We start from the raw sequence: 11,823 nt of genomic DNA, 5'->3' as shown, positions 1-11,823 counted from the left end.
GGAATTGTTAAGCGATAGAGGGAAAGTTTTTCAATCAGAATTGGTTACGGAGTTGCTAAAAAAGATGGGGACAACGAGTCAGTTTACTACTGCGTATCATCCCGCAACTAATGGCTTAACAGAAAGATTTAATAAAACTTTAGCCAATATGTTATCTATGTATACTAATACTGATCAATCTAATTGGGATGAATATCTTCCACATGTGACTTTTGCGTACAATTCTGCAAAACAAGATAGTACTAAATTCTCACCATTCATGCTGGTGTACGGTCGTGAACCTATTTTACCAACAGGAAGCAAACTTGTGCCACCCTTAGAAAGTAGTAATAGCGACCAAATTAGAGACATTGGTTTAGGCAGTCAGAAATTTGGCAGTTGAAAATATAAAACGGCGTCAAGACATAGATAAATTACGTTATGATTGTAAACACCGCCATGTTGAATTTGAAGTGGGGGACCAAGTGAAAGTTTTCACCCCTATTAGGAAAGTAGGAAAAAGTGAAAAATTACTGCTTAGATGGTTTGGTCCTTATTACATAAATCGGAAAATGTCTGATGTGGACTATGAGATACGAAAGGGCATTTCGCCAAAATCTAAAACTGAAGTGGTCCATGTAAGCAGAATTTTACATTATCATGACCCATGAACACCAGAAGGAACCCCGCAACAAAATAATACAAGCATTTCGGTTAATAATTTATTTTGTTAAAAAAATAAAATTAACAGTTTTGCGCGTGGCTGCCAATGGCTTCGACAGCCAAACGCGGCGCCACCGCTGTTGAGGCGTCGTTGACGCCGCCTTCCTCCTGATCTTCCTCTGGGGGATGCTGGAACCCCAGGAGGAGCCTCCACCTCCCCTGCCACTTGAGGGGGAGCCCTCCGTCTCGCTGGCCGTAGAGGGACCAGCTTCCACTTCAGTAGAGGACCCCAGCTTGAGGCTGGCTGCACCCACGGTGTGTCTGGCCCGCTGGGCAGCCAGGAGGGCCATCAAACCGGCACCACGGCCCCGGCCCCGGACCTTTTCAGGGGGGACGTCACTTCCAGGTTCCATCTGAAAGGGAAGATATTGTTAACATTGGATAGCGAAACAAAGAGAATTTTTCTTTGGAAGGAAAAATATATCGAAATGATGAATAATAAAAAAACCACTTATACTTACTTTCAAAAATAACACGACACAGAAACAAGAGTAATGACTAAAATGCACTGTGAAGACGAACTGTGCGGATGTGATAAGAAAACTGTATAAATACAATTCAGATCCCTCTCCACCGGAAAGCCAGGATGCTGAAATTAGCAAATTACTTCCAGACGATGAACTTGTCAAATGTTAAGGTTATCAGAGAAATGTTTTCCCAACAACCAAATGGTGCACCATGCTTAAACCCATGGGATTCGCTGATTTGGCCAGTTCGGAATAATATCTTAATGAGACCAGACATTGTTCAGTGCAGACCGATTAATGCATAAAATGCAAAAATGCAATTAAGCATAATGTTGAAACAAAGTAACAATTATAATGTACGGCTCCACATATTGAGCTATGTACCTATTTTTACAGGGCCCAAGGATTTTATTCTGTTATCTGCGTCTGAATTTTTATTGCGCAAATTCTTAAAATTCAAGAACAGATATCACTTTAATTTTCCCTATGAGATAAAAAATGGTTACATGTAATATTGTTATTGTAATGTAGGTACCTACAAACGAATAAAGATGAGTAATGATGTTGTCGGTGTAATAATCACCTTGACCATATAGTTGTTTATGCATTTGGTGAAAGAAAGCAACTAATTCGCGAGCGATAAGACAAATTTGATTCATCGCTACGCGCAGTTATGAATAATGACTAATTACTGGATTAGTTTAAATAAACCCGAATGGGACAACAATTTACAGTGTCATTTTAGAAATCGGTCGTGAAGTAACACTTGGGTAAAGTCAACCTATAAGTTTCGCGGAAGTGCCAAAAATGGAATGGATTGTGAATTTCTTGTTTTACATTAGGTGTGTTACCGAAATAAACACCAAACTGTATTTATACAAGTTGGCACTGTACCACTTGTGGGAACTGCAAGGAGAGTTTGATCAAGTGGTACCAATACAATTATTGGGGATTACAAAATCTCTACTTGGCCTGTGGACTCAGATCATTCATACGGAGTATACCATACTTCTACTTAGCGAGAAAATACGTCAAGGGGGCACTCCGTTTTCGACATGTGATTGTGCAATTTGCATATCACCCCAACAACCTCAATATCGACCTGAGGATTTTTGGCGAGCATGGGAAAATGTATTTTTGCAAGGATGTCCTTGTGCTACATGTGTGTACGGGAGAACTCAATTTTTGAGTCAACCAGGTCATCCGCCATATCCGCATGCTATGTACGCATGATATGACATATCAGTTTCGGGTACCAGTAGTGCCCCAAACGCAGGAAAGGGATGAAATATCAGAAGTCAATTCTGCTGGCACATCTTTCGGGGGTGCATTTGGATCTCCGGAATCGCACGCAAGTCAGGTCGACCGCAATCCGGCACTAGGCCCGAATCCGGAAAACCTGGCGCAGGTGCCAGAAGGGGGGTCCATTAATCAGCAACAGACTGAAGAACTTCTTAGACACGCGGTAACACAGCCGTTTATCGCGCAATTAGAACCATTCGACAACATGGGCCCATATGCGTATCAGCAGCTATGAGATCTGCAATCTAATTCTATGTTACCTTCATTATTGTTTGTTTATTATGTATTGTTTTGTATTTTAATGGCTATATATATATGCATATGTTGATACAGACGTGATATACACAAGTGGATGATATATAAAAAAATATATATACAATAAAAATTTTTGGAATGTATGATGCCATATTATCCCCAAATAGCGAGTATAATCTAGTCACATTGTCATGAAATTAATCCAATTATTTTTTTAGCGCCATGAACTAATAGGTGTGATAAAAAATGTTTCGCTGAAGAGGCGAGTATTCCTGAGACGACGCTCCGACAATCTTGTTGGTTGATAACGAGCTACTAACATAAAAGTTCGACGTTGTTTACATGACTAATCGTGATTACGCGGTGCATACACGGGATTCCTTGCTTTACAGCAATTGGAAAATGAATTTCACACGTTCCATTTTTATTTTTTTAATGGAAAATGGGTCGTACATACTAACAAATAAATAAAGGTTACAAATGATGCTCAAATTAATTTTGTTATAAGACATAATATTGTATATTAAGCCTTAAGTAGCACATACTAACCTTTTGTCTTCTATTTCATGTAACACTGAGGGCTATGTAAGAAAGAGGCGAACTATGATGAGCCATTATTTTTGTTGGAACTCCCGATGGGCCTGTACATTAATACGAAGGTCCAAGCTAGCCGAATCATCGATTCATTGATCGACCCACACCACAAACATTTATGGAACAGTGATCACAATGGTGTTCAGTGATGTGAAATGCGAAGTTTGGCTCATAGGACTAAACCTCTATTGAACTTTTCTCAGTGTTGCAATATTTTTTTTTGTTCTGCCATTGCCGGAACCGAATATTAGGTTTCTTGTTAGAATAAGTACTAACTTATTATTAAGACATGATTGTAAACTTAACTGAGTACCATGAAATACTCACATATGTAAACCTACTAACCATTTATCATAATATCTTGGTATGTACCAATGTACATTTTTGAATTTATGTTAACGATATGTTTTTTTTTTTCTATTGTTTAAAGTTTTATTATGTTCATATAAAACTGGGGACCAGTTTTTCTGGGGCGGAGGCATATGTCACGAATGGAAAATCCATTAATTGAAAAGATGGACTGATTAACTTAAAAAACATCGAGGATTGCGAAATGTTAAGCGCACGAGGCAAGGTCGCATCACGATGCACCGAATGTGTCATGCACCGAGTGCACCGTATCGGTGATGAGTCACCACCACCTGCTTTGCAGAAATGTGAAAAACAAGCGACAATAACAAACTGCGTCAGCCGATCAATCGGGTATAAAATACGCCGATTTTAGCAGTAGAGGAGAAGTGCGAAACCGATCAACGGTAGTGTGACCAGCTGACCCGAGAAGTCGTAATGTCGACTCTCCTCGGTCAAAAGATTAAGTTAATTAGTCCGTTCTCTAAGTTGTTTAAAAACGCGAAGTGACCAAGCCATTGCCAGGAAAAGCTAAGTCCTTAGCTATGACGATGTAAGTACAATTGTTAATTGTCAACCTTTTGTTTACAACCGTATTGTGCATCCATTTGTGTATTCCGTGTTTAATAGATCTAAGTGTGATACAAGGAAAACTCAGTGTTTGATTCCATCCCTAAAACTGAGATCCCGGCACGACGTTTAACGTCGTGAGTCAGTTTAATTGGTGAACCCAGAAGGGCTCATAAATTAAACGTGACAGTATACTCAGGCATTGCAATAAAGAACATTGTCAAAGTTTGCTCTGCACTTGTACTTGACATTCGAAGCGAACAGCATGTACATTACGAGGTTCCCCATCTGCAAAAGAAACTGTCAAACTTATTTTCGTAGAGGGACAGCTAACTTGTTTTAGATGTTGATACAGCTTTTCACCGGCAATACTGTACTTTGCTCCAGTATCGACAGTGGCAAGGCCTCGCAATCCTGCAATTTCAATCTCAAGAATGGGTTTTTCATTTGAATATGAACTTGAGCAAATTTCAAGGTTTAAAACATCCACAGAATTGGTCTCAGATGGACTGGGTCTTAGAGTTCTTCGGCACTGTGGACAGTTACTGCGAAGGTAACCAGCAAGTCCACATCCATAGCAAGAAAAACTGGGTTTCACTGTGGAACTCGAGGTGGAAGGTATTGACAACTTCCGTAGGTTTTGTAGACGCATATTTACGACATGCTTCATCTAATTTTCACTTTGGGCGAAGAGTTACTGAGATTACTGTCAAGTTTTCTGAGAAGTTAGCTTCAACAGCTCTAGCTTTGTAATTAACGTTTCAAAAGAATTAATGGAATCACGTGGGACATTTCGTCTAATACGACTATGTAATAGGCCATATATCATGTCAATTTGACTCTTTAAACGCTCATCAGCTGATGGTAATTTGGACAAAAGGGCTCTTGCTTTATTCACAAATATATCTGTAGGCTCCTTACCTTGTTCTTGGAGAACAGTTCACGGTAAATTTGATATGGAGGCTGGTTTCTTCCAAAAGCATGTTGCAAAGCTTCCATGGCATCTTTCCATGTTGTCACAGTTGTTTTTGCACCTTGCCACCAGGTTGCAGCATCACTGTCTAATAGCATGGATAAACCGAGAAGTGCATTTGCATCAGATACATTTGCACACTGTTTGTACACTGAAATGCCATCGATAAAGGCATCAACACTGTCTGTACGTTTGCCCGAAAAGCGCGATTTGCAGTCCACAAAGTTTCCTTCTGGTATGAGTGCAGGCACCGGTTCCACGTTACGGGGAACGTTTATCATTACTCCAGTAAGCAGTTGTTGTAACATTTCCTGTGTCATTACGATGTTGGTTGCCATGGGTGGATAATTCAACGTTGGGTTGTTGGCTTTTTGCAGTTTCACGTCTGAGTTATCGCTGAGTTCGGGAACTGTCTTTTTCCATTAACAGGGCACCAAAACGTGGTGATTGGCGGCAAACTAAGCCGAAAAGCAGACGCAGAGAATCAACAAGATTGCTCCGAAAAGTCTGAGAAAAAACACTACTACACGAAAAAGAATTTACCGGCACCACGTTGGGCAGCCACTTTGTAGCCGGTTTACGTTTTAGAGTCCTTTATTTCTAATTCAAAGTATTAAAACTAACTACACAACAACTTTCGTCCACAACAACCTTCATAATCCTATTTTTGTCACCCGTCAGTTCTGTCAATTCTTCCGAAAAGGCACTGTCAAACGTCAGTCTGTCACTTTGAAGTCCCTACAACCCGCCTTACAGCGGCTTGTACGGTGGCTGCATACCTGGTCGCTACATTATACAGGGTTTTATTCATAAAACTCCAGATTTCTTGAAAATTTCTCTCTCTAATTATGTATGGATTATGTCACACCAGTAGTGTGAATTCTGTCTATTGAACATTCAATTTTTAGTAAATTTGACCTCGTCGCTCTAAATAATATTATTCAAAAACAATTCTTCTCCATAGTGACTAGTCCAGCAAAAACTCACTAAAAACCACTCTCTTCGGAAATCCAACCTCTTTGAAGTGTTGCACTAATTTAAATGAAAAAGGGTGAAATTTATGTTTCTTCAAGATCCTTTGAATTGAGCTTTAGGATATGTTGTAACAATGGAATTTGCTAGATTGAAAATACTAGGCGAAAGACTTATTTTACAAAACAAGATTGGGTGGTCACGGGACCTCTTCAAGCCACTCGGTGAATGCCCCAGGCTAACTACTCACGGAGAGTGGTGTAGGTTAACAAGCTAAATTTCAATGGCGCCACCCACTTTGCACCGTCGTGTTGGGCTTGAGGAGAGCAGTAATCGAACGGTAAAGCGGGAAATCCCCAAACGCTAGACCAAATATCAGTAATGCAAAATACAAATCCTAAATAATACCACCAAGTACCCCGTTTTATGGCAAAGGCCTCTTCTTTATTTAAAAACAAAATTATCGACTGTCAAAAATCAAAGTATTCGATTAATGTACTGAGTGACAATTCAGAACCTAACCTTAAAATGTCAAGTTCAAAAGCACAGCAATATGTATCACATGTTGTGTATGCTATTTATATCAAATCAGTTTACAAAAGGGGAAGGTAAATGGTTATTTTAATGACGGGCTCAAAGTTGGGTATTTGGGAATACGGAACCTTAACTACGGTACAAGTCTGGATAGGTGAGTGTTAATTGTGTTCACAGAAGGTTGGCAAAAGAAAAAGGTAACCTTCAATCAAATATTTTAGATCAAATTAGACAAACTTGTGCTTCCAAGCAGCACTGGACCCCAACTAAATGCATTTAGTGTGAGCTTACAAACCCAAAAATCTTAGTAAGCACACTCTCACTGGTAATGGAAGATGTCAAAGTTCCTTATTACTACTATATAATGACTGCTTGTGCTCAATGGTGAATCAGAGACCAGGAAACTGTGTTTGCAGCCTGCAGATCTGCTTATGACTAGACTGACCTTATTTCAAGATTGCGAATACTCCCTGGACACTTCAGTTAATGCTGCACAGGCAGGCCTAATATGCCAATCAATCAGGACAGCTTAAACTCTCAACAAGGGCTGATTGCAAGTGTATGTGCTGGTGTTCGTTGAGTTGGTGTTCGTTGAGTTGGTGATCGATTGTGTCAAGTGCTGTTTTCCTTGTGGAGCACCGGAGGTAAAGTGGGAAAGGAAAAAAAACCTAGAAAACATGTTCTAGTTACAATGACTGTCAAGCACGCTAGGATTGACAATAGCAACCTACATTAAGTGAGTATTTATAAGCACAATTGCAACTTAAACTTACCCGAGTTGTTGATGGGCTTTTCCTGGTAATACAAAATAGGAATTTACCAAAGTCTTTTCTTTAAATCCCCAAGAAGGTATTTCAGAAACTTAATTCTATATTTTTAAAGACTGATGAACCTACTTTGATTTGAAAAATCCGCTCAAGCGTTAATGGTTAATGTCCACCATGTGGAATCAAAACCCAAAAGAAAATGGCAGTTTGCCTAAACTAGATTCTAGACCATTCTTAAGTTAAGCTGCAATTGGTCAAAATAGACACCTGTAATAAAACTATTTTACCATTGGTCGTTAATTTGAACTCTAAACATGACAGAATACAAACGACAAAATCAATACATCAATCAATACAGTCAACCGTCGCTGAACCATCATGTCAATGTCAAACCAGAGAATGTTTACATGTATTATTTATTGAAATTAAAGTTTTATGTATTACTATCTTTAAGGTTAGATTACTTTAGAAGAAGTGAAACATTTTGCTTAGTTGCTCAGATAGTGTGTGAATTAGTTAAAAAAAGGTAATTTGTGACAGCCGGCCTACTGTAAATTGCAGTAGAATAGCGAAATGTAAGTACCCCCCCAAAATCAAAGAAAACAAACCTTTTGCCAAAAAAAACCCGTAACAATGTCTGATTCTGCGGAAACTTGTCTTATTAACGAAGTTTGGATTTCCAAACAAAATAGCCCCAAAATTGCAATTTCTACATTTGTATTATTAAGGATTGGTTTTGTTTTAATATAGCTTTTATCTTCACAGATCCCGTATTCTTAAAATTTTCAATTATTTGCTTCACAGTTTTTCTTGATGGCTTTGGTTTTTTCTGGATAACGAGCGGCAAATACCTCACACGTTCTACTCACAACTTTATCACATTCTCCGTAAATAATAACAGATTTAAGTAATCTTGGTTGGAATAACGTAACTGCGACGGCATATTTGCAGTTGTCAAAACACTCAAAACTAGTGTTATTAACATGCTCTGCAGGTCTCCAATATCACCGTGTGTCAAGAGCTTAGCCAGCTAGAGTACCAGCTAATCCCAACCATGCAGCCTAATAAAAAAATGTTTATTTCTCAAATAAAACGAAATGGGTTGGATTTAGGTATAGGCAAGTAAATTGAAACGTATAGTAATTTTAATGCTCAAATGATTACTTCATAAAAAATGTGGGTTTCTATTTAAAAATCTTAAAATTTTTTCATTTTTTTTAGTGGCAAGTTTATGATTTTTTTTGACGACCCTGTATACAAATGGGGTCATTACGCACCCTCAGTTTAATAAACGATCCTTTATTTACAATAACCCAAAGTTTCATTGCAAATGAAATACGGTTTTGACAGAGTACAAAAATATGTTGAGCGTTGCAACTGTCACTTTTTTGGAAAAACATCAAATATTTCGAAAACGACTAGAGATAGGCATAGGGTATTGTAGACAAAAATTGGTCAGAATTTTGTGAGGAATCCAAATATGTAATAATATTGTCACAAGTAGATTTTCGTTAATTACTTAGTCAGCAAATAATCGGCCACTGACCGAAACAAGTCGTCGACCACTTGGGTTGCAAAATAAGCAATCGAACCTTTTAGAACGGAAGCTAGCTAAGGTGTTGCAATCGCCAGTCAGCAATAAGTCATCAATTGTTCGGACAATGATCCAAGTGCTTAGACAAGCAATTAAGAAATTGAACTGACTAAGGGATCGCAATACCTTACAATAAATAGCCGAGAAATTGGGAAAGAAAAGTTAGTTAGAAATTATCCGCGAAACTAAACGGTTCGGTCGCGAAAGTTAAGGGAACTCTACCTTGACACTTACCCTCGTCCAAAATGGTTTGTGAATTAATTATCATGTAAGTACAAACCTTATAATTTGAATTAAACCAACTTATGTCTGACAATGCTTTTTATAAATTCAGTTTTCATTTAATCTTTCTTTATTAGTTTCTCTATGAATAAACGTTGTTGTTTTTGTTATCCAATCTTTGAGTTTAACTTGACTACGACCCCAGCCTACCCGTCCCCGCGTTACGACTAAAATTAGATTGTGACAATATATAGGGTGTTCTAAAGCCCTTTGTTAACTAATTCTGAAAAATATGCCAATAGAACGGATTCCGAATAGCGCTTTACATCTCTCTGCTGGCACCACATCTTGAATTCAGAGTAGGTTTTTTTCGTATAGTCTCCGGCTTTTCTCAGGTAGTAAATTAGAAAAACGGCTTTTGCTGTATTTTTATATCGGGAGGGGTCAGGCTTTCCATGTTTCTACTTACGTATTTGCGCTTATCGATATTTTAAATTAAAATTTTAAATAATGAAAAAACTGACATTGACAGTTAGCTCTGTCGGATGGTGAACTAACCTAGTGGTAATTAAAGTACGTCTATTTCCGTCTGTCTAATACAGTTAAAAAAAAGATAGAACTACTATGAGCGTATATTTGGTTGTCTATGATAAAATCGTGCATTAAAGTAAAACAATTGAAAATCATGCATTAATGGGACTCATTAATGAACGATTTTGTATCTGTTATCATCTATTAAAAAAGCTGTTCTTTATGCACAGCCACACATTTATTGCACATCATACTGTCATACTAATTTACAATTCTGACAGCCTATTTACAACATCGCAGCACTGAGTTTTAAAAGTACCTATCTAAACCTTAAAACAAAAAATAAATACCTAGACTAAAACTTCACTAACAAAAAATTTGTCGGTAAACAAATCGGGAAGTTAAAATTCAGTTATTGATATACACGGGGTATCTTCGCCTTCTAAAACTGACGGAATCTCTACTAACTCAGTAGGTCCTACCATCTGAAAAATCCCTTGAATCTATTGAGCCCGGGTCCGGGTAGTAAATAGTGTTATTGAACTTCTCTAACATTTGCTTGGTAATTTGAAAAGAATTGCAACAAACTTAGTTCATAATGCAGTAAGATTTAATCATTAGCAAGGAGTTCAACATTTTTAAAGACATTCTATTTCGAATTTTTGATTTTGTGATATTCATGAGACTGAATATTCTTTCTGCCGATGCATTTGACATCGGCAGAGACAAGATTTTTAAAACAAAGGACGCTAGTTCATAAAAAACTGGAATGTCTGCTAAATTTTTATATTTTAGGACAAAAGCCCAAAACTTATAACTATTACCCAATTCGTCACTGGTCATCAAGGAACGCCAGTCTACTTCCAATAATTTACTGTACTGGACATCCAGTTTATAGATGTCCTTTTCCTCTGTTTTCAATCACATTTTTTTGGGACACTGTTAGTTCACTTCGCCCAATTTCTCTGTGATAATGCACTCCAAAATCCATATCTTTTAATTCCAAAAACGCCAATTCATTTTCAATGTGATGTTGTAGTTCATTAAAATCTTTTAGAAATTGAGGAAATTTTTTTGCTAAAAACATTATAACTTGACGAATTTCATCAAAAGCTGTTCCAATATCTACATTATTAGCTTGAAAGTTCAGATTTAAACTTTTAACTTCATACAAAACCGGTCTTATTATAAGAAAATATAAATGATTACTCTTATCCTCCAACATTTCGTTAATCAGTCTGCTTGTATAACATTTTTCTTTCTGCACAACATATTTAGAATGAGTTTTTAGCTCCTCATAATGCTCTAAAATAGCATTTACAGCGTTGTATCGTGCTAACCACCTTGTAGGGCACATCTGAACAAACTTATGAAAGGGCTTTCCATTAGCATTCAATATACTAAATAATCTCTTATACTCAATTTGTCGCAGGGAACTATGAGAAAAAAATGAATATACTTCTTTACAAAGAAAATCCAAATTACTTGGTAATACTTCTGATGCATGGGAAGCTGCATTGTCAATGGAATGACATATGCATTTAACCAACTGAATATTTTAATTATTCTTTGAGTTTAGTGAATAGCGAATTATTAACTCCACAAAGATTATTTGCGCCATCCGTCCCAAGACCAATCATGTTTTTTATATTTATATATATATATATATAAACAATCTTTATTTCCGAGGAAAAAGGCTATCGACCTACCGGTCTTTCTGCCAATGTTACAGAAACAAAACTTAATGTACCTACATAAATATTTGTTAAAAAAAAAGATAATGTTTTACAAAGAAAAGGTTAAAATTAATAGTTAGTCCGTTTTTTTAGGTAAAATGTTCCAACAGAGTATATTGAGGAAAGGCGTAGCGAGATTGTCTATTTGGTCTTGTGAGGGAGATGGGGTTTATAATTGTCCAGTTGTGGGGGTTGCCTTTCCATTTTGCCTCTAGTTTCGTTAATCGTTCTGTTATTTTTGTCATTTGTGTCCGTT

The 11,823-nt window shown here is 37.4% G+C and overlaps 1 long non-coding RNA gene across 1 annotated transcript in view; it reads left to right on the top strand.

Moving 5' to 3' along the window:
• Window positions 1-3,888: 3,888 nt before the first annotated feature.
• The window catches only part of LOC145736461 (uncharacterized), a 144,365-nt gene continuing 136,430 nt past the window's right edge, over window positions 3,889-11,823 (top strand). Inside the window, exon 1 of the long non-coding RNA XR_014179951.1 lies at window positions 3,889-4,057. This is a non-coding gene — a long non-coding RNA (uncharacterized LOC145736461). The remainder of the gene's footprint in view (window positions 4,058-11,823) is intronic.

The sequence above is a fragment of the Ips typographus genome, linkage group LG12 (assembly GCF_016097725.1).
Source record: "Ips typographus isolate SLU linkage group LG12, UJ_Ityp_2.0, whole genome shotgun sequence".
In the NCBI taxonomy this organism is placed as follows: Eukaryota; Metazoa; Arthropoda; class Insecta; order Coleoptera; family Curculionidae; genus Ips; species Ips typographus.
The sequence above is the reverse complement of the archived record's forward strand: the minus strand, read 5'-3'. Positions and strand labels throughout refer to the sequence as shown.